The following is a 25,651-nucleotide window of genomic DNA, read 5'->3' on the forward strand; positions in this document are numbered from 1 at the left end:
CTAACCGTAGACTGTTTGAGACATTACATCCATAGAGGAAAGTGCGCATGGTGATTGTTGTATTCAATCCCGGGGCCATTTCTGTGTTTCATAAACACTTTGAAGGTCCACAGATTACAGAATGCCTCCAGATGTGAATCGGAAACTACTACTGGTCTTCCAGGAAACGATCAAGTTGTAGACTGTTTGAGACATTACTCCCATTTAGGAAAATTGCGCATGGTGACTGTTGTATTCAATCCCGATTCAATTTCTGTGTTCGAACAACACTCCGATAGTCCACACATTACAGAAAGTACCCAGATGCTCATCGCAAACAACTACTGGTCTTCCAGGGAACGATCATAGCGTAAACTGTTTGAGTTATTACTCCCATGTAGGAAAGTGCGCATGGTGACTCTTGTATTCAATCCCGATGCAATTTCTGTGTTTCAACAACAATCTGATAGTCCACAGATTACAGAATGCCTCCAGATGTACATCGGAAAATACTACTGGACTTCTAGGGAACGATCAAAGCGTAGGACTGTTTGAGACATTACTCCCATGGAGGAAAGTGCGCATGGTGACACTTGTATTCACTCCCGATGCAATTTCTGTGTTTCATCAACACTTTGAAGGTCCACAGATTACACAATGCCTCCAGATGTTCATCGGAAACTACTACTGGTCTTCCAGGAAACGATCAAAGCTTAGACTGTTTGAGACACAACTCCCATGGAGGAAAGTGCGCATGGTGACTGTTGTATTCAATCCCGATGCAATTTCTGTGTTTCTTTAACAGTTTAAAGGTCCAGAGATTACAGAGTTCCTCCAGATGTGCATTTGAAACTACTACTGGTCTTACAGGGAACGATCAAACCGTAGACTGTTTGAGACAAAATTCTCCCATGGACGAAAGTGCGCATGGTGACTGTTGTATTCAATCCCGATGCAATTTCTGTGTTTCATCAACACTCTGATAGTTCACACATTGCAGAATGCCCCCACATGTGCATCGGAAACTACACCTGGTCTTCCAGGGAACGATCAAAGCGTAAACTGTTTGAGACATTACTCCCATGGAGGAAAGTGCGCATGGTGACACTTGTATTCAATCCCGATGCAATTTCTGTGTTTCATCAACACTCTCATGTCCAGAGATTACAGAATGACACCAGATGTGCATCGGAAACTACTACTGGTCTTCCAGGGTACGATCAAAGCGTAGACTGTTTGAGACAATACTCCCATGGAGGAAAGTGCGCGTGGTGACTGTTGTATTCAATCGCGATGCAATTTCTGTGTTTTATCAACACTTTGAAGGTACACAGATTACAGAATGCCTCCAGATGTGCATCGGGAACTACTACTGGTCTTCCAGGAAACGATCAAACCGTAGACATTTTGAGACATTACTCCCATTGAGGAAAGTGAGCATGGTGACAGTTGTATTCAATCCCGAGGCAATTTCTGTGTTTCATCAACACTTTGAGGGTCCACAGATTACAGAATGACTCCAGATGTGAATCGGTAACTGATACTGGTCTTGCAGGGAACGGTCAAATCGTAGACTGTGTAAGACATTACTCCCATTTAGGAAAGTGCGCATGGTGTCTGTTGTATTCAATCCAGATGCAATTTCTGTGTTTCATCAACACTAAGATAGTCCACACATTACAGAATGCTCCCAGATGTGCATCGGAAACTACTACTCTTCTTCCAGGGAACGATCAAAGCGTAAACAGTTTTAGACATTACTCCCATGGAGGAAAGAGCGCTTGGTGACTGTTGTATTCAATAATGATGCAATTTCTGTGTTTGAACAACACTCTGATAATTTACAGATTACAGAATGCCTCCAGATGTGCATCGGAAACTACTACTGGTCTCCCAGGGAACGATCAAAGCGTAGACTGTTTGAGACAATACTCCCATGGAAGGAAGTGCAGATGGTGACTGTTGTATTCAATCGCGATGCAATATCTGTGTTTTATCAACACTCTGATAGACCACAGATTACAGAATGCCTGCAGATGTGCATCGGAAACTACTACTCGTCTTCCAGGGAACGATCAAAGCGTAAACAGTTTTAGACATTACTCCCATGGAGGAAAGAGCGCTTGGTGCCTGTTGTATTCAATAATGATGCAATTTCTGTGTTTGAACAACACTCTGATAGTTTACAGATTACAGAATGCCTCGAGATGTGCATCGGAAACTACTACTGGTGCTCCAGGGAATGATCAAAGCGTAGACTGTTTGAGACAATACTCCCATGGAGGAAAGTGCAGATGGTGACTGTTGTATTCAATCGCGATGCAATAGCTGTGTTTTATCAACACTTTGAAGGTCCACAGATCACTGATTGCCTCCAGATGTGCATCGGAAACTACTACTGGTCTTCCAGGAAACGATCAAACCGTAGACTGTTTGAGACATTACTCCCATAGAGGAAAGTGCGCATGGTGACTGTTGTATTCAATCCCGAGGCAATTTCTGTGTTTCATAAACACTTTGAAGGTCCACAGATTACAGAATGCCTCCAGATGTGAATCGGAAACTACTACTGGTCTTCCAGGAAACGATCAAGTCGTAGACTGTTTGAGACATTACTCCCATTTAGGAAAATTGCGCATGGTGACTGTTGTATTCAATCCCGACTGATTTTCTGTGTTTCAACAACACTCCGATAGTCCACACATTACAGAAAGTATCCAGATGCTCATCGCAAACAACTACTTATCTTCCAGGGAACGATCATAGCGTAAACTGTTTGAGTTATTACTCCCATGTAGGAAAGTGCGCGTGGTGACTCTTGTATTCAATCCCGATGCAATTTCTGTGTTTCAACAACACTCTGATAGTCCACAGATTACAGAATGCCTCCAGATGTACATCGGAAACTACTACTGGTCTTCTAGGGAACGATCAAATCGTAGGACTGTTTGAGACATTAGTCCCATGGAGGAAAGTGCGCATGGTGACACTTGTATTCACTCCCGAAGCAACTTCTGTGTTTCATCAACACTTTGAAGGTCCACAGATTACACAATGCCTCCAGATGTGCATCGGAAACTACTACTGGTCTTCCAGGAAACGATCAAACCGTAGAAAGTTTGAGACATTACTCCCATAGAGGAAAGTGCGCATGGTGACAGTTGTGTTCAATCCCGATGCAATTTCTGTGTTTCTTTAACAGTTTAAAGGTCCAGAGATTACAGAGTTCCTCCAGATGTGCATTTGAAACTACTACTGGTCTTACAGGGAACGATCAAACCGTAGACTGTTTGAGACATTACTCCCATGGACGAAAGTGCGCATGGTGACTGTTGTATTCAATCCCGATGCAATTTCTGTGTTTCATCAACACTCTGATAGTTCACACATTGCAGAATGCCCCCACATGTGCATCGGAAACTACACCTGGTCTTCCAGGGAACGATCAAAGCGTAAACTGTTTGAGACATTACTCCCATGGAGGAAAGTGCTCATGGTGACACTTGTATTCAATCCCGATGCAGTTTCTGTGTTTCATCAACACTTTCATGTCCAGAGATTACAGAATGACACCAGATGTGCATCGGAAACTACTACTGGTCTTCCAGGGTACGATCAAAGCGTAGACTGTTTGAGACAATACTCCCATGGAGGAAAGTGCGCATGGTGACTGTTGTATTCAATCGCGATGCAATTTCTGTGTTTTATCAACACTTTGAAGGTACACCGATTACAGAATGCCTCCAGATGTGCATCGGGAACTACTACTGGTCTTCCAGGAAACGATCAAACCGTAGACATTTTGAGACATTACTCCCATAGAGGAAAGTGAGCATGGTGACAGTTGTATTCAATCCCGAGGCAATTTCTGTGTTTCATCAACACTAAGATAGTCCACACATTACAGAATGCTCCCAGATGTGCATCGGAAACTACTACTCTTCTTCCAGGGAACGATCAAAGCGTAAACAGTTTTAGACATTACTCCCATGGAGGAAAGAGCGCTTGGTGACTGTTGTATTCAATAATGATGCAATTTCTGTGTTTGAACAACACTCTGATAGTTTACAGATTACAGAATGCCTCCAGATGTGCAACGGAAACTACTACTGGTCTCCCAGGGAACGATCAAAGCGTAGACTGTTTGAGACAATACTCCCATGGAGGAAAGTGCAGATGGTGACTGTTGTATTCAATCGCGATGCAATATCTGTGTTTTATCAACACTCTGATAGACCACAGATTACAGAATGCCTGCAGATGTGCATCGGAAACTACTACTCGTCTTCCAGGGAACGATCAAAGCGTAAACAGTTTTAGACATTACTCCCATGGAGGAAAGAGCGCTTGGTGACTGTTGTATTCAATAATGATGCAATTTCTGTGTTTGAACAACACTCTGATAGTTTACAGATTACAGAATGCCTCCAGATGTGCATCGGAAACTACTACTGGTCTTCCAGGGAACGATCAAAGCGTAGACTGTTTGAGACAATACTCCCATGGAGGAAAGTGCAGATGGTGACTGTTGTATTCAATCGCGATGCAATAGCTGTGTTTTAGCAACACTTTGAAGGTCCACAGATCACAGAATGCCTCCAGATGTGCATCGGAAACTACTACTGGTCTTCCAGGATACGATCAAAGCGTAGACTGTTTGAGACATTACTCCCATAGAGGAAAGTGCGCATGGTGACTGTTGTATTCAATCCCGAGGCAATTTCTGTGTTTCATAAACACTTTGAAGGTCCACAGATTACAGAATGCCTCCAGATGTGAATCGGAAACTACTACTGGTCTTCCAGGAAACGATCAAGTCGTAGACTGTTTGAGACATTACTCCCATTTAGGAAAGTTGCGCATGGTGACTGTTGTATTCAATCCCGATTCAATTTCTGTGTTTCAACAACACTCCGATAGTCCACACATTACAGAAAGTACCCATATGCTCATCGCAAACAACTACTGGTCTTCCAGGGAACGATCATAGCGTAAACTGTTTGAGTTATTACTCCCATGTAGGAAAGTGCGCATGGTGACTCTTGTATTCAATCCCGATGCAATTTCTGTGTTTCAACAACACTCTGATAGTCCACAGATTACAGAATGCCTCCAGATGTACATCGGAAACTACTACTGGTCTTCTAGGGAACGATCAAAGCGTAGGACTGTTTGAGACATTACTACCATGGAGGAAAGTGCGCACGGTGACACTTGTATTCACTCCCGAAGCAACTTCTGTGTTTCATCAACACTTTGAAGGTCCACAGATTACACAATGCCTCCAGATGTGCATCGGAAACTACTACTGGTCTTCCAGGAAGCGATCAAATCTTAGACTGTTTGAGACACTACTCCCATGGAGGAAAGTGCGCATGGTGACTGTTGTATTCAATCCCGATGCTATTTCTGTGTTTCATCAACAGTTTAAAGGTCCAGAGATTACAGAGTTCCTCCAGATGTGCATCGGAAACTACTACTGGTCTTACAGGGAACGATCAAATCGTAGACTGTTTGAGACATTACTCCCATGGACGAAAGTGCGAATGGTGACTGTTGTAACATTCCCGATGCAATTTCTGTGTTTCATCAACACTCTGATAGTTCACACATTGCAGAATGCCCCCACATGTGCATCGGAAACTACACCTGGTCTTCCAGGGAACGATCAAAGCGTAAACTGTTTGAGACATTACTCCCATGGAGGAAAGTGCGCATGGTGACACTTGTATTCAATCCCGATGCAATTTCTGTGTTTCATCAACACTCTCATGTCCAGAGACTACAGAATGACACCAGATGTGCATCGGAAACTACTACTGGTCTTCCAGGGTACGATCAAAGCGTAGACTGTTTGAGACAATACTCCCATGGAGGAAAGTGCGCATGGTGACTGTTGTATTCAATCGCGATGCAATTTCTGTGTTTTATCAACACTTTGAAGGTACACAGATTACAGAATGCCTCCAGATGTGCATCGGGAACTACTACTGGTCTTCCAGGAAACGATCAAACCGTAGACATTTTGAGACATTACTCCCATAGAGGAAAGTGAGCATGGTGACAGTTGTATTCAATCCCGAGGCAATTTCTGTGTTTCATCAACACTTTGAGGGTCCACAGATTACAGAATGACTCCAATTGTGAATCGGAAACTGATACTGGTCTTGCAGGGAATGGTCAAATCGTAGACTGTGTAAGACATTACTCCCATTTAAGAAAGTGCGCATGGTGTCTGTTGTATTCAATGCAGTTGCAATTTCTGTGTTTCATCAACACTAAGATAGTCCACACATTACAGAATGCTCCCAGATGTGCATCGGAAACTACTACTCTTCTTCCAGGGAACGATCAAAGCGTAAACAGTTTTAGACATTACTCCCATGGAGGAAAGAGCGCTTGGTGACTGTTGTATTCAATAATGATGCAATTTCTGTGTTTGAACAACACTCTGATAGTTTACAGATTACAGAATGCCTCCAGATGTGCAACGGAAACTACTACTGGTCTCCCAGGGAACGATCAAAGCGTAGACTGTTTGAGACAATACTCCCATGGAGGAAAGTGCAGATGGTGACTGTTGTATTCAATCGCGATGCAATATCTGTGTTTTATCAACACTCTGATAGACCACAGATTACAGAATGCCTGCAGATGTGCATCGGAAACTACTACTCGTCTTCCAGGGAACGATCAAAGCGTAAACAGTTTTAGACATTACTCCCATGGAGGAAAGAGCGCTTGGTGACTGTTGTATTCAATAATGATGCAATTTCTGTGTTTGAACAACACTCTGATAGTTTACAGATTACAGAATGCCTCCAGATGTGCATCGGAAACTACTACTGGTCTTCCAGGGAACGATCAAAGCGTAGACTGTTTGAGACAATACTCCCATGGAGGAAAGTGCAGATGGTGACTGTTGTATTCAATCGCGATGCAATAGCTGTGTTTTATCAACACTTTGAAGGTCCAGAGATCACAGAATGCCTCCAGATGTGCATCGGAAACTACTACTGGTCTTCCAGGAAACGATCAAACCGTAGACTGTTTGAGACATTACTCCCATAGAGGAAAGTGCGCATGGTGACTGTTGTATTCAATCCCGAGGCAATTTCTGTGTTTCATAAACACTTTGAAGGTCCACAGATCACAGAATGCCTCCAGATGTGCATCGGAAACTACTACTGGTCCTCCAGGAAACGATCAAACCGTAGACTGTTTGAGACATTACTCCCATAGAGGAAAGTGCGCATGGTGACTGTTGTATTCAATCCCGAGGCAATTTCTGTGTTTCATAAACACTTTGAAGGTCCACAGATTACAGAATGCCTCCAGATGTGAATCGGAAACTACTACTGGTCTTCCAGGAAACGATCAAGTCGTAGACTGTTTGAGACATTACTCCCATTTAGGAAAGTTGCGCATGGTGACTGTTGTATTCAATCCCGATTCAATTTCTGTGTTTCAACAACACTCCGATAGTCCACACATTACAGAAAGTACCCATATGCTCATCGCAAACAACTACTGGTCTTCCAGGGAACGATCATAGCGTAAACTGTTTGAGTTATTACTCCCATGTAGGAAAGTGCGCATGGTGACTCTTGTATTCAATCCCGATGCAATTTCTGTGTTTCAACAACACTCTGATAGTCCACAGATTACAGAATGCCTCCAGATGTACATCGGAAACTACTACTGGTCTTCTAGGGAACGATCAAAGCGTAGGACTGTTTGAGACATTACTCCCATGGAGGAAAGTGCGCACGGTGACACTTGTATTCACTCCCGAAGCAACTTCTGTGTTTCATCAACACTTTGAAGGTCCACAGATTACACAATGCCTCCAGATGTGCATCGGAAACTACTACTGGTCTTCCAGGAAGCGATCAAATCTTAGACTGTTTGAGACACTACTCCCATGGAGGAAAGTGCGCATGGTGACTGTTGTATTCAATCCCGATGCTATTTCTGTGTTTCATCAACAGTTTAAAGGTCCAGAGATTACAGAGTTCCTCCAGATGTGCATCGGAAACTACTACTGGTCTTACAGGGAACGATCAAATCGTAGACTGTTTGAGACATTACTCCCATGGACGAAAGTGCGAATGGTGACTGTTGTAACATTCCCGATGCAATTTCTGTGTTTCATCAACACTCTGAGAGTTCACACATTGCAGAATGCCCCCACATGTGCATCGGAAACTACACCTGGTCTTCCAGGGAACGATCAAAGCGTAAACTGTTTGAGACATTACTCCCATGGAGGAAAGTGCGCATGGTGACACTTGTATTCAATCCCGATGCAATTTCTGTGTTTCATCAACACTCTCATGTCCAGAGACTACAGAATGACACCAGATGTGCATCGGAAACTACTACTGGTCTTCCAGGGTACGATCAAAGCGTAGACTGTTTGAGACAATACTCCCATGGAGGAAAGTGCGCATGGTGACTGTTGTATTCAATCGCGATGCAATTTCTGTGTTTTATCAACACTTTGAAGGTACACAGATTACAGAATGCCTCCAGATGTGCATCGGGAACTACTACTGGTCTTCCAGGAAACGATCAAACCGTAGACATTTTGAGACATTACTCCCATAGAGGAAAGTGAGCATGGTGACAGTTGTATTCAATCCCGAGGCAATTTCTGTGTTTCATCAACACTTTGAGGGTCCACAGATTACAGAATGACTCCAATTGTGAATCGGAAACTGATACTGGTCTTGCAGGGAATGGTCAAATCGTAGACTGTGTAAGACATTACTCCCATTTAAGAAAGTGCGCATGGTGTCTGTTGTATTCAATGCAGTTGCAATTTCTGTGTTTCATCAACACTAAGATAGTCCACACATTACAGAATGCTCCCAGATGTGCATCGGAAACTACTACTCTTCTTCCAGGGAACGATCAAAGCGTAAACAGTTTTAGACATTACTCCCATGGAGGAAAGAGCGCTTGGTGACTGTTGTATTCAATAATGATGCAATTTCTGTGTTTGAACAACACTCTGATAGTTTACAGATTACAGAATGCCACCAGATGTGCAACGGAAACTACTACTGGTCTCCCAGGGAACGATCAAAGCGTAGACTGTTTGAGACAATACTCCCATGGAGGAAAGTGCAGATGGTGACTGTTGTATTCAATCGCGATGCAATATCTGTGTTTTATCAACACTCTGATAGACCACAGATTACAGAATGCCTGCAGATGTGCATCGGAAACTACTACTCGTCTTCCAGGGAACGATCAAAGCGTAAACAGTTTTAGACATTACTCCCATGGAGGAAAGAGCGCTTGGTGACTGTTGTATTCAATAATGATGCAATTTCTGTGTTTGAACAACACTCTGATAGTTTACAGATTACAGAATGCCTCCAGATGTGCATCGGAAACTACTACTGGTCTTCCAGGGAACGATCAAAGCGTAGACTGTTTGAGACAATACTCCCATGGAGGAAAGTGCAGATGGTGACTGTTGTATTCAATCGCGATGCAATAGCTGTGTTTTAGCAACACTTTGAAGGTCCACAGATCACAGAATGCCTCCAGATGTGCATCGGAAACTACTACTGGTCTTCCAGGAAACGATCAAACCGTAGACTGTTTGAGACATTACTCCCATAGAGGAAAGTGCGCATGGTGACTGTTGTATTCAATCCCGAGGCAATTTCTGTGTTTCATAAACACTTTGAAGGTCCACAGATTACAGAATGCCTCCAGATGTGAATCGGAAACTACTACTGGTCTTCCAGGAAACGATCAAGTCGTAGACTGTTTGAGACATTACTCCCATTTAGGTAAGTTGCGCATGGTGACTGTTGTATTCAATCCCGATTCAATTTCTGTGTTTCAACAACACTCCGATAGTCCACACATTACAGAAAGTACCCATATGCTCATCGCAAACAACTACTGGTCTTCCAGGGAACGATCATAGCGTAAACTGTTTGAGTTATTACTCCCATGTAGGAAAGTGCGCATGGTGACTCTTGTATTCAATCCCGATGCAATTTCTGTGTTTCAACAACACTCTGATAGTCCACAGATTACAGAATGCCTCCAGATGTACATCGGAAACTACTACTGGTCTTCTAGGGAACGATCAAAGCGTAGGACTGTTTGAGACATTACTCCCATGGAGGAAAGTGCGCACGGTGACACTTGTATTCACTCCCGAAGCAACTTCTGTGTTTCATCAACACTTTGAAGGTCCACAGATTACACAATGCCTCCAGATGTGCATCGGAAACTACTACTGGTCTTCCAGGAAGCGATCAAATCTTAGACTGTTTGAGACACTACTCCCATGGAGGAAAGTGCGCATGGTGACTGTTGTATTCAATCCCGATGCTATTTCTGTGTTTCATCAACAGTTTAAAGGTCCAGAGATTACAGAGTTCCTCCAGATGTGCATCGGAAACTACTACTGGTCTTACAGGGAACGATCAAATCGTAGACTGTTTGAGACATTACTCCCATGGACGAAAGTGCGAATGGTGACTGTTGTAACATTCCCGATGCAATTTCTGTGTTTCATCAACACTCTGATAGTTCACACATTGCAGAATGCCCCCACATGTGCATCGGAAACTACACCTGGTCTTCCAGGGAACGATCAAAGCGTAAACTGTTTGAGACATTACTCCCATGGAGGAAAGTGCGCATGGTGACACTTGTATTCAATCCCGATGCAATTTCTGTGTTTCATCAACACTCTCATGTCCAGAGACTACAGAATGACACCAGATGTGCATCGGAAACTACTACTGGTCTTCCAGGGTACGATCAAAGCGTAGACTGTTTGAGACAATACTCCCATGGAGGAAAGTGCGCATGGTGACTGTTGTATTCAATCGCGATGCAATTTCTGTGTTTTATCAACACTTTGAAGGTACACAGATTACAGAATGCCTCCAGATGTGCATCGGGAACTACTACTGGTCTTCCAGGAAACGATCAAACCGTAGACATTTTGAGACATTACTCCCATAGAGGAAAGTGAGCATGGTGACAGTTGTATTCAATCCCGAGGCAATTTCTGTGTTTCATCAACACTTTGAGGGTCCACAGATTACAGAATGACTCCAATTGTGAATCGGAAACTGATACTGGTCTTGCAGGGAACGGTCAAATCGTAGACTGTGTAAGACATTACTCCCATTTAAGAAAGTGCGCATGGTGTCTGTTGTATTCAATCCAGTTGCAATTTCTGTGTTTCATCAACACTAAGATAGTCCACACATTACAGAATGCTCCCAGATGTGCATCGGAAACTACTACTCTTCTTCCAGGGAACGATCAAAGCGTAAACAGTTTTAGACATTACTCCCATCGAGGAAAGAGCGCTTGGTGACTGTTGTATTCAATAATGATGCAATTTCTGTGTATGAACAACACTCTGATAGTTTACAGATTACAGAATGCCTCCAGATGTGCATCGGAAACTACTACTGGTCTCCCAGGGAACGATCAAAGCGTAGACTGTTTGAGACAATACTCCCATGGAGGAAAGTGCAGATGGTGACTGTTGTATTCAATCGCGATGCAATATCTGTGTTTTATCAACACTCTGATAGACCACAGATTACAGAATGCCTGCAGATGTGCATCGGAAACTACTACTCGTCTTCCAGGGAACGATCAAAGCGTAAACAGTTTTAGACATTACTCCCATGGAGGAAAGAGCGCTTGGTGACTGTTGTATTCAATAATGATGCAATTTCTGTGTTTGAACAACACTCTGATAGTTTACAGATTACAGAATGCATCGAGATGTGCATCGGAAACTACTACTGGTCTTCCAGGGAACGATCAAAGCGTAGACTGTTTGAGACAATACTCCCATGGAGGAAAGTGCAGATGGTGACTGTTGTATTCAATCGCGATGCAATAGCTGTGTTTTATCAACACTTTGAAGGTCCAGAGATCACAGAATGCCTCCAGATGTGCATCGGAAACTACTACTGGTCTTCCAGGAAACGATCAAACCGTAGACTGTTTGAGACATTACTCCCATAGAGGAAAGTGCGCATGGTGACTGTTGTATTCAATCCCGAGGCAATTTCTGTGTTTCATAAACACTTTGAAGGTCCACAGATTACAGAATGCCTCCAGATGTGAATCGGAAACTACTACTGGTCTTCCAGGAAACGATCAAGTCGTAGACTGTTTGAGACATTACTCCCATTTAGGAAAATTGCGCATGGTGACTGTTGTATTCAATCCCGATTCAATTTCTGTGTTTCAACAACACTCCGATAGTCCACACATTACAGAAAGTACCCAGATGCTCATCGCAAAGAACTACTGGTCTTCCAGGGAACGATCATAGCGTAAACTGTTTGAGTTATTACTCCCATGTAGGAAAGTGCGCATGGTGACTCTTGTATTCAATCCCGATGTAATTTCTGTGTTTCAACAACACTCTGATAGTCCACAGATTACAGAATGCCTCCAGATGTACATCGGAAACTACTACTGGTCTTCTAGGGAACGATCAAAGCGTAGGACTGTTTGAGACATTACTCCCATGGAGGAAAGTGCGAATGGTGACTGTTGTAACAATCCCGATGCAATTTCTGTGTTTCATCAACACTCTGATAGTTCACACATTGCAGAATGCCCATACATGTGCATCGGAAACTACACCTGGTCTTCCAGGGAACGATCAAGGCGTAAACTGTTTGAGACATTACTCCCATGGAGGAAAGTGCGCATGGTGACACTTGTATTCAATCCCGATGCAATTTCTGTGTTTCATCACAACTCTCATTGTCCAGAGATTACAGAATGACACCAGATGTGCATCGGAAACTACTACTGGTCTTCCAGGGAACGATCAAAGCGTAGACTGTTTGAGACAATACTCCCACGGAGGAAAGTGCGCATGGTGACTGTTGTATTCAATCCCGATGCTATTTCTGTGTTTCATCAACAGTTTAAAGGTCCAGAGATTACAAAGTTCCTCCAGATGTGCATCGGAAACTACTACTGGTCTTACAGGGAACGATCAAATCGTAGACTGTTTGAGACATTACTCCCATGGACGAAAGTGCGAATGGTGACTGTTGTTACAATCCCGATGCAATTTCTGTGTTTCATCAACACTCTGATAGTTCACACATTGCAGAATGCCCATACATGTGCATCGGAAACTACACCTGGTCTTCCAGGGAACGATCAAGGCGTAAACTGTTTGAGACATTACTCCCATGGAGGAAAGTGCGCATGGTGACACTTGTATTCAATCCCGATGCAATTTCTGTGTTTCATCACAACTCTCATTGTCCAGAGATTACAGAATGACACCAGATGTGCATCGGAAACTACTACTGGTCTTCCAGGGAACGATCAAAGCGTAGACTGTTTGAGACAATACTCCCATGGAGGAAAGTGCGCATGGTGACTGTTGTATTCAATCGCGATGCAATTTCTGTGTTTTATCAACACTTTGAAGGTACACAGATTACAGAATGCCTCCAGATGTGCATCGGAAACTACTACTGGTCTTCCAGGAAACGATCAAACCGTAGAAAGTTTGAGGCATTACTCCCATAGAGGGAAGTGCGCATGGTGACAGTTGTGTTCAATCCCGAGGCAATTTCTGTGTTTCATCAACACTTTGAGGGTCCACAGATTACAGAATGCCTCCAGATGTGAATCGGAAACTGATACTGGTCTTGCAGGGAACGGTCAAATCGTAGACTGTGTGAGACATTACTCCCATGGAGGAAAGTGCGCATGGTGTCTATTGTATTCAATCCAGATGCAATTTCTGTGTTTCATCAACACTAAGATAGTCCACACATTACAGAATGCTCCCAGATGTGCATCGGAAACTACTACTCTTCTTCCAGGGAACGATCTAAGCGTAAACAGTTTTAGACATTACTCCCACGGAGGAAAGAGCGCTTGGTGACTGTTGTATTCAATACCGATGCAATTTCTGTGTTTGAACAACACTCTGATAGTTTACAGATTACAGAATGCCTCCAGATGTGCATCGGAAACTACTACTGGTCTTCCAAGGAACGATCAAAGCGTAGACTGTTTGAGACAATACTCCCATGGGGGAAAGTGCAGATGGTGACTGTTGTATTCAATCGCGATGCAATATCTGTGTTTTATCAACACTTTGAAGGTTCACACATTACAGAATGCCTCCAGATGTGCATCGGAAACTACTACTGGTCTTCCAGGAAACGATCAAACCGTAGACTGTTTGAGACATTACTCCCATAGAGGAAAGTGCGCATGGTGACTGTTGTATTCAATCCCGAGGCGATTTCTGTGTTTCATCAACACTTTGAGGGTCCACAGATTACAGAATGCCTTCAGATGTGAATCGGAAACTACTACTGGTCTTCCAGGAACCGATCAAGTCGTAGACAGTTTGAGACATTACTCCCATGGAGGAAAGTGCGCATGGTGACTGTTGTATTCAATCCCGATGCAATTTCTGTGTTTCAACAACACTCTGATAGTCCACAGATTACAGAATGCCTCCAGATATGCATCTGAAACTACTACTGGTCTACCAGGGAACGATCAAAGCGTAGACTGTTTGAGACATTACTCCCATTTAGGAAAATTGCGCATGGTGACTGTTGTATTCAATCCCGATTCAATTTCTGTGTTTCAACAACACTTTGAAGGTCCACAAATTACACAATGCCTCCAGATGTGCATCAGAAACTACTACTGGTCTTCCAGGAAACGATCAGAGCTTAGACTGTTTGAGACACTACTCCCATGGAGGAAAGTGCGCATGGTGACTGTTGTATTCAATCCCGATGCCATTTCTGTGTTTCATCAACAGTTTAAAGGTCCAGAGATTACAGAGTTCCTCCAGATGTGCATCGGAAAGTACTACTGGTCTTACAGGGAACGATCAAATCGTAGACTGTTTGAGACATTACTCCCATGGACGAAAGTGCGCATGGTGACTGTTGTATTCAATCCCGATGTAATTTCTGTGTTTCATCAACACTCTGATAGTCCACACATTGCAGAATGCCCCCACATGTGCATCGGAAACTACAGCTGGTCTTACAGGGAACGATCAAAGCGTAAACTGTTTGAGACATTACTCCCATGGAGGAAAGTGCGCATGGTGTCTGTTGTATTCAATCCCGATGCAATTTCTGTGTTTCATCAACACTCTCATTGACCAGAGATTACAGAATGACACCCGATGTGCATCGGAAACAACTACTGGTCTTCCGGGGAACGATCAAAGCGTAGACTGTTTGAGACAATACTCCCATGGAGGAAAGTGCGCACGGTGACTGTTGTATTCAATCGCGATGAAAATTCTGTGTTTTATCAACACTTTGAAGGTCCACAGATTACAGAATGCCTCCAGATGTGCATCGGAAACTACTACTGGTCTTCCAGGAAACGATCAAACCGTAGACTGTTTGAGACATTACTCCCATAGAGGAAAGTGCGCATGGTGACAGTTGTATTCAATCCCGAGGCAATATCTGTGTTTCATCAACAATTTGAAGGTCCACAGATTACAGAATGCCTCCAGATGTGAATCGGAAACTGATACTGGTCTTGCAGGGAATGATCAAATCGTAGACTGTGTGAGACATTACTCACATGGAGGAAAATGCGCATGGTGTATGTTGTATTCAATCCAGATGCAATTTCTGTGTTTCATCAACACTAAGATAGTCCACACATTACAGAATGCTCCCAGATGTGCATCGGAAACTACTACTCTTCTTCCAGGGAACGATCAAAGCGTAAACAGTTTTAGACATTACTCCCATGGAGGAAAGAGCGCTTGGTGACTGTTGTATTCAATACCGATGCTATTTCTGTGTTTAAACAACACTCTGATAGTGTACAGATTACAGAATGCCTCCAGATGTGCATCGGAAACTACTACTGGTCTTGCAGGGAACGATCAAAGCGTAGACTGTTTGAGACATTACTCCCGTGGAGGAAAGTGCGCATGGTCACTGTTGTATTCAATCCCGCGGCAATTCCTGTGTTGCATCAACACTTTGAAGGTCCAAAGATTATAGATTGCCTCCAGATGTGCATCGAAAACTACTACTGGTCTTCCAGGAAACGATCATAACTTAGACTCTTTGAGACATTACTCCTATGTAGGAAAGTGTGCATGATGACTGTTGTATTCAATCCCGAGGCAATTTCTGTGTTTCATCAACACTTTAAAGGTCCCAAGATTACAGAATGCCTCCAGATGTGCATCGGAAACTACTACTGGTCTTGCAGGGAACGATCAAAGCTTAGACTGTTTGAGAGATTACACCCATGGACGAAAGTGCGCATAGTGACTGTTGTATTCAATCCCAATGCAATTTCTGTGTTTCATGAACACTCTGATAGTCCACACATTGCAGAATGCCCACACATGTGCATCGGAAACTACACCTGGTCTTCCAGGAACGATCAAAGCGTAAACTGTTTGAGACATTACTCCCATGGAGGAAAGTGCTCATGGTGACTGTTGTATTCAATCGCGATGCAATTTCTGTGTTTTATCAACACTTTGAAGGTCCACAGATTACAGAATACCTCCAGATGTGCATCGGAAACTACTACTGGTCTTCCAGGAAACGATCAAACCGTAGACAGTTTGAGACATTACTTCCATAGAGGAAAGTGCGGATGGTGACAGTTGTATTCAATCCCGAGGCAATATCTGTGTTTCATCAACACTTTGAAGGTCCACAGATTACAGAATGCCTCCAGATGTGAATCGGAAACTGATACTGGTCTTGCAGGGTACGATCAAATGGTAGATTGTGTGAGACATTACTCCCATGGAGGAAAGTGCGCATGGTGTCTGTTGTATTCAATCCAGATGCACTTTCTGTGTTTCATCAACACTAAGATAGCCCACACATTACAGAATGCTCCCAGATGTGCATCGGAAACTACTACTCTTCTTCCAGGGAACGATCAAAGCGTAAACATTTTTAGACATTACTCCCATGGAGGAAAGAGCGCTTGGTGACTGTTGTATTCAATAACGATGCAATTTCTGTGTTTGAACAACACTCTGATAGTTTACAGATTACAGAATGCCTCCAGATGTGCATCGGAAACTACTACTGGTCTTCCAGGGAACGATCAAAGCGTAGACTGTTTGAGACAATACTCCCATGTAGGAAAGTGCGCATGGTGACTGTTGTATTCAATCGCGATGCCATATCTGTGTTTTATCAACACTTTGAAGGTCCACAGATTACAGAATGCCTCCAGATGTGCATCGGAAACTACTACTGGTCTTCCAGGAAACGATCAAACGTAGACTGTTTGAGACATTACTTCTATAGAGGAAAGTGCGCATGGTGACTGTTGTATTCAATCCCGAGGCAATTTCTGTGTTTCATCAACACTTTGAAGGTCCACAGATTACAGAATGCCTCCAGATGTGAATCGGAAACTACTACTGGTCTTCCAGGAAACGATCAAGTCGTAGACAGTTTGAGACATTACTCCCATGGAGGAAAGTGCGCATGGTGACTGTTGAATTCAATCTCGATTCGATTTCTGTTTTTCATCAACACTCTGATAGTCCACTTATTACAGAATGCCTCAAGATGTGAATCGGAAGCTACTACTGGTCTTCCAGGGAACTCAAAGCGTAGCCTGTTTGAGACATTACTCCCATGGAGGAAAGTGCGCATGGTGACTGTTGTATTCAATACCGATGCAATTTCTGTATTTCAACAACACCCTGATAGTCCACAGATTACAGAATGCCTCCAGATGTGCATCGGAAACTACTACTGGTCTTCCAGGGAACGATCAAATCGAAGACCGTTTGAGACATTACTCCCATTTAGGAAAATTGCGCATGGTGACTGTTGTATTCAATCCCGATTCAATTTCTGTGTTTCAACAACACTCCGATAGTCCACACATTACAGAAATAACACAGATGCACATGGGAAACAACTACTGGTCTTCCAGGGAACGATCAAAGCGTAAACTGTTTGAGTTATTACTCCCATGTAGGAAAGAGCGCATGGTGACTGTTGTATTCAATCCCGATGCAATTTCTGTGTTTCAACAACACTGTGATAGTAAACAGATTACAGAATGCATCCAGATGTACATCGGAAAATACTACTGGTCTTCTAGGGAACGATCAAAGCGTACGACTGTTTGAGACATTACTCCCATGAAGGAAAGTGCGCATGGTGACTCTTGTATTCACTCCCGATGCAATTTCTGTGTTTCATCAACACTTTAAAGGTCCACAGATTACACAATGCCTCCAGATGAGAATCGGAAACTACTACTGGTCTTCCAGAAAACGATCAGAGCTTAGACTGTTTGAGACACTACTCCCATGGAGGAAAGTGCGCATGGTGCCTGTTGTATTCAATCCCGATGCAATTTCTGTGTTTCATCAACACTCTCATTGTCCAGAGATAACAGAATGACACCAGATGTGCATCGGAAACTACTACTGGTGTTCCAGGGAACGATCAAAGCGTAGACTGTTTCGGACAATACTCTCATGGAGGAAAGTGCGCATGGTGACTGTTGTATTCAATCGCGATGCAATTTCTGTGTTTTATCAACACTTTGAAGGTCCACAGATTACAGAATGCCTACAGATGTGCATCGCAAACTACTACTGGTCTTCCAGGAAACGATCAAACCGTAGACTGTTTGAGACATTACTCCCATAGAGTAATGTGCGCATGGTGACTGTTGTATTCAATCCCGAGGCAATTCCTGTGTTTCATCAGCACTTTGAAGGTCCACAGATTACAGAATGCCTAAAGATGTGAATCGGAAACTGTTACTGGCCTCCAGGGAACGATCAAATCGTAGACTGTGTGAGACATTACTCCAATGGAGGAAAGTGCGCATGGTGTCTGTTGTATTCATCAAGATGCAATTTCTGTGTTTCATCAACACTCTCATTGTCCAGAGATAACAGAATGACACCAGATGAGAATCGGAAACTACTACTGGTCTTCCAGAAAACGATCAGAGCTTAGACTGTTTGAGACACTACTCCCATGGAGGAAAGTTCGCATGGTGCCTGTTGTATTCAATCCCGATGCAATTTCTGTGTTTCATCAACACTCTCATTGTCCAGAGATAACAGAATGCTCCCAGATGTTGCATCGGAAACTACTACTCTTCTTCCAGGGAACGATCAAAGCGTAAACAGTTTTAGACATTACTCCCATGGAGGAAAGAGCGCTTGGTGACTGTTGTAGTCAATACCGATGCAATTTCTGTGTTTGAACAACACTCTGATAGTTTACAGATTACAGAATGCCTCCAGATGTGCATCGGAAACTACTACTGGTCTTGCAGGGAACGATCAAAGCGTAGACTGTTTGAAACATTTCTCCCGTGGAGGAAAGTGCGCATGGTGACTGTTGTATTCAATCCCGCGGCAATTCCTTCGTTGCATCAACACTTTGAAGTTCCACAGATTACAGAGTGCCTCCAGATGTGCATCGGAAGCTCCTACCGGGCTTGCAGGGAACGATCAAAGCTTAAACTGTTTGAGACATTGCTCGCGTGGCGGAAAGTGCGCATGGTGACTGTTGTATTGAATCCCGATGCAATTTCTGTGTTTCATCAACACTTTGAAGGTCCAAAGATTACAGATTGCCTCCAGATGTGCATCGAAAACTACTACTGGTCTTCCAGGAAACGATCATAACGTAGACTCTGTGAGACATTACTCGCATGGAGGAAAGTGCGCATGATGACTGTTGTATTCAATCCCGAGGCAATTTCGGTCTTTCATCAACACTTTGAAGGTCCACAGATTACAGAATGCCTCCAGATGTGCATCTGGAACTACTACTGGTCTTGCAGGGAAGGATCAAAGCGTAGACTGTTTGAGACATTACTCCCATGGATCGAAGTGCGCATGGTGACTGTTGCATTCAATCCCGATGCAATTACTGTGTTTCATCAACACTCTGATAGTGTACACATTACAGAATTCCCCAGATGTGCATCGGAAACTACTACTGGTCTTCCAGGGAACGATCAAAGCGTAAACTGTTTGAGACATTACTCCCATGGAGGAAAGTGCGCATGGTGACTGTTGTATTCAATCCTGATTCAATTTCTGTGTTTCAGCATCACTCTGATAGTCTCCATATTACAGAATGTCTCAGATATGCATCGGAATCTACTACTGGTCTTCTAGGGAACGATGAAAGCGTAAACTGTTTGAGACATTACTACCATGGAGGAAAGTGCGCATGGTGACTGTTGTATTCAATCCCGATGCAATTTCTGTGTTTCAACAACACTCTGATAGTTTACAGATTCCAGAATGACTCCAGATGTGCATCGGAAACTACTACTGGTCTTGCAGGGAATGATCAAAGCGTTAACAGTTTGAGACATTACTCCCATGGAGGAAAGTGCGCATAGTGACTGTTCTATTCAAACCTGATGCAACTTTAGTGTTTCATCAACACTCTGATAGTCCACACATTACAGAATGTCCCTAGATGTGCATCGGAAACTACTACTGGTCTTCCAGGGAACGATCAAAGCGTAGACTGTTTGTGACATTACTCCCATGGAGGAAAGTGCGCATGAAGACTGTTGTATTCAATCCCGAGGCAATTTCTGTGTTTTATCAACACTTTGAAGGTCCACAGATTACAGAATGCCTCCAGATGTGAATCGGAAACTACTACTGGTCTTCCAGGAAACGATCAAGTCGTAGACAGTTTGAGACATTACTCCTATGGAGGAAAGTGCGCATGGTGACTGTTGTATTCAATCCCGATTCAATTTCTGTGTTTCAACAACACTCTGATAGTCCACAGAATACAGAATGCCTCCAGATGTGCATCGGAAACTACTACTCGTCTTCCAGGGAACGATCAAAGCGTAGACTGTTTGAGACATTACTCCCATTTAGGTAAATTGCGCATGGTGACTTTTGTATTCAATCCCGATTCAATTTCTGTGTTTCAACAACACTCCGATAGTCCACACATTACAGAAAGAACCCAGATGCTCATCGGAAACAACTACTGGTCTTCCACTGAACGATCGAAGCGTAAACTATTTGAGTTACTACTCCCATATAGGAAAGTGCGCATGGTGACTCCTGTATTCACTCCCGATGCGATTTCTGTGTTTCATCAACACTTTGAAGGTCCACAGATTACACAATGCCTCCAGATGTGCATCGGAAACTACTACTGGTCTTCCAGGAAACGATCAGAGCTTAGACTGTTTGAGACACTACTCCCATGGAGGAAAGTGCGCACGGTGACTGTTGTATTCAATCCCGATGCAATTACTGTGTTTCATCAACAGTTTAAAGGTCCAAAGATTACAGAGTTCCTCCAGATGTGCATCGGAAACTACTACTGGTCTTACAGGGAACGATCAAATCGTAGACTGTTTGAGACATTACTCCCATTGACGAAAGTCCGCATGCTGACTGTTGTGATCAATCCCGATGCAATTTCTGTGTTTCATCAACACTCTGATAGTCCACACATTGAAGAATGCCCCCACATGAGCATCGGAAACTACACCTGGTCTTCAAGGGAACGATCAAAGCGTAAACTGTTTGAGACATTACTCCCATGGAGGAAAGTGCGCATGGTGACTGTTGTATTCAATCCCGATGCAATTACTGTGTTTCATCAACAGTTTAAAGGTCCAAAGATTACAGAGTTCCTCCAGATGTGCATCGGAAACTACTACTGGTCTTCAAGGAAACGATCAAACCGTAGACAGTTTGAGACATTACTATCATAGAGGAAAGTGCGCATGGTGACAGTTGTATTCAATCCCGAATCAATTTCTGTGTTTCATCAACACTTTGAAGATCCACAGAATACAGAATGCCTCCAGATGTGAATCGGAAACTGATACTGGTCTTGCAGGGAGCGATCAAATCGTAGACTGTGTGAGACATTACTCCCATGGAGGAAAGTGCGCATGGTGTCTGTTGTATTCAATCCAGATGCAATTTCTGTGTTTCATCAACACTAAGATAGTCCACACATTACAGAATGCCCCCAGATGTGCATCGGAAACTACTACTGGTCTTCCAGGAAACGATCAAGTCGTAGACAGTTTGAGACATTGCTCCCATGGAGGAAAGTGCGCATGGTGACTGTTGTATTCAATCCCGATGCAATTTCTGTGTTTCAACAACACTCTGATAGTCCACAGATTACAGAATGCATCCAGATGTGCATCGGAAACTACTACTGGTCTTCCAGGGAACGATCAAAGCGTAGACTGTTTGAGACATTACTCCCATTTAGGAAAATTGCGCATGGTGACTGTTGTATTCAATCCCGATTCAATTTCTGTGTTTCAACTACACTCCGATAGTCCACACATTACAGAAAGATCCCAGATGCTCATCGGAAAAAACTACTGGTCTTCCAGGGAACGATCAAAGCGTAAACTGTTTGAGTTATTAGTCCCATGTAGGAAAGTGCGCATGGTGTCTGTTGTATTCAATCCCGAAGCAATTTCTGTGTTTCAACAACACTCTGATAATCCACAGATTACAGAATGCCTACAGATGTACATCGGAAACTACTACTGGTCTTCTAGGGAACGATCAAAGCGTACGACTGTTTGAGACATTACTCCCATGGAGGAAAGTGCGCATGGTGACTCTTGTATTCACTCCCGATACAATTTCTGTGTTTCATCAACACTTTGAAGGTCCGCAGATTACACAATGAATCCAGATGTGCATCGGAAACTACTACTGGTCTTCCAGGAAACGATCAGACCTTAGTCTGTTTGAGACACTACTCCCATGGCGGAAAGTGCGCATGGTGCCTGTTGCATTCAATCCCGAAGCAATTTCTGTGTTTCATCAACAGTTTAAAGGTCCAGAGATTACAGAGTCCCTAAAGATGTGCATCGGAAACTACTACTGGTCTTACAGGGAACGATCAAATCGTAGACTGTTTGAGACATCACTCCCATGGACGAAAGTGCGCATGGTGACTGATGTATTCAATCCCGATGCAATTTCTGTGTTTCATCAACACTCTGATAGTCCACATATTGCAGAATGCCCCCACATGTGCGTCGGAAACTACACCTGGTCTTCCAGGGAACGATCAAAGCGTAAACTGTTTGAGACATTACTCCCATGGAGGAAAGTGCGCATGGTGACTGTTGTATTCAATCCCGATGCAATTTCTGTGTTTCATCAACGCTCTCATTGTCCAGAGATTACAGAATGACACCAGATGTGCATCGGAAACTACTACTGGTCTTCCAGGGAACGATCAAAGCGTAGACTGTTTGAGACAATACTCCCATAGAGGAAAGTGCGCATGGTGACAGTTGTATTCAATCCCGAGGCAATTTCTGTGTTTCATCAGCACTTTGAAGGTCCACAGATTACAGAATGCCTCCAGATGTGAATCGGAAACTGATACTGGTCTTGCAGGGAACGATCAAATCGTAGACTGTGTGAGACATTACTCCCATGGTGGAAAGTGCGCATGGTGTCTGTTGTATTCAATCCAGATGCAATTTCTGTGTTTCATCGACACTAAGATAGTCCACACATTACAGAATGCTCCCAGATGTGCATCGGAAACTACTACTCTTCTTCCAGGGAACGATCAAAGCGTAAACAATTTTAGACATTACTCCCATGTAGGAAAGTGCGCTTGGTGACTGTTGTATTCAATACCGATGCAATTTCTGTGTTTGAACAACACTCTGATAGTTTACAGATTACAGAATGCCTCCACATGTGCATCGGAAACTACTACTGGTCTTTCAGCGAACGATCAAAGCGTAGACTGTTTGATACGTTACTCCCGTGGAGGAAAGTGCGCATGGTGACTGTTGTATTCAATCCCGCATCAATTCCTGTGTTGCATCAACACTTTGAAGGTCCACAGATTACAGAGTGACTCCAGATGTGCATCGGAAACTCCTACCGATCTTGCAGGGAACGATCAAAGCTTAAACTGTTTGAGACATTACTCCCATGGAGGAAAGTGCGCATGATGACTGTTGTATTCAATCCCGAGGCAATTTCTGTGTTTCATCAACACTTTGAAGGTCCACAGATTACAGAATGCCTCGAGATGTGCATCGGAAACTACTACTAGTCTTGCAGGGAACGATCAAAGCGTAGACTGTTTGAGACATTACTCCCATGGAGGGAAGTGCGCATGGTGACTGTTGTATTCAATCCCGATGCAATTACTGTGTTTCATCAACACTCTGATAGTGTACACATTACAGAATTCCCCAGATGTGCATCGGAAACTACTACTGGTCTTCCAGGGAACGATCAAAGCGTAGACTGTTTGTGACATTACTCCCATGGAGGAAAGTGCGCATGAAGACTGTTGTATTCAATCCCGAGGCAATTTCTGTGTTTCATCAACACTTTGAAGGTCCACAGATTACAGAATGCCTCCAGATGTGAATCGGAAACTACTACTGGTCTTCCAGGAAACGATCAAGTCATAGACAGTTTGAGACATTACTCCTATGGAGGAAAGTGCGCATGGTGACTGTTGTATTCAATCCCGATTCAATTTCTGTGTTTCAACAACACTCTGATAGTCCACAGATTACAGAATGCCTCCAGATGTGCATCGGAAACTACTACTGGTCTTCCAGGGAACGATCAAAGCGTAGACTGTTTGAGACATTACTCCCATTTAGGTAAATTGCGCATGGTGACTTTTGTATTCAATCCCGATTCAAATTCTGTGTTTCAACAACACTCCGATAGTCCACACATTACAGAAAGAACCCAGATGCTCATCGGAAACAACTACTGGTCTTCCACTGAACGATCGAAGCGTAAACTGTTTGAGTTGTTACTCCCATATAGGAAAGTGCGCATGGTGACTCCTGTATTCACTCCCGATGCGATTTCTGTGTTTCATCAACACTTTGAAGGTCCACAGATTACACAATGCCTCCAGATGTGCATCGGAAACTACTACTGGTCTTCCAGGAAACGATCAGAGCTTAGACTGTTTGAGACACTACTCCCATGGAGGAAAGTGCGCATGGTGACTGTTGTATTCAATCCCGATGCAATTACTGTGTTTCATCAACAGTTTAAAGGTCCAAAGATTACAGAGTTCCTCCAGATGTGCATCGGAAACTACTACTGGTTTTACAGGGAACGGTCTAATCGTAGACTGTTCGAGACATTACTCCCATGGACGGAAGTGCGCATGGTGACTGTTTTATTCAATCCCGATGCAATTTCTGTGTTTCATCAACAGTTTAAAGGTGCAAAGATTACAGAGTTCCTCCAGATGTGTATCGGAAACTACTACTGGTCTTACAGGGAACGATCAAATCGTAGACTGTTTGAGACATTACTCCCATTGACGAAAGTCCGCATGCTGACTGTTGTGATCAATCCCGATGCAATTTCTGTGTTTCATCAACACTCTGATAGTCCACACATTGAAGAATGCCCCCACATGAGCATCGGAAACTACACCTGGTCTTCCAGGGAACGATCAAAGCGTAAACTGTTTGAGACATTACTCCCATGGAGGAAAGTGCGCATGGTGACTGTTGTATTCAATCCCGGTGCAATTTCTGTGTTTCATCAACACTCTCATTGTCCAGAGATTACAGAATGACACCAGATGTGCACAGGAAACTACTACTGGTCTTCAAGGGAACG

Source organism: Schistocerca gregaria, chromosome 8, assembly GCF_023897955.1.
Source record: "Schistocerca gregaria isolate iqSchGreg1 chromosome 8, iqSchGreg1.2, whole genome shotgun sequence".
NCBI lineage: Eukaryota > Metazoa > Arthropoda > Insecta > Orthoptera > Acrididae > Schistocerca > Schistocerca gregaria.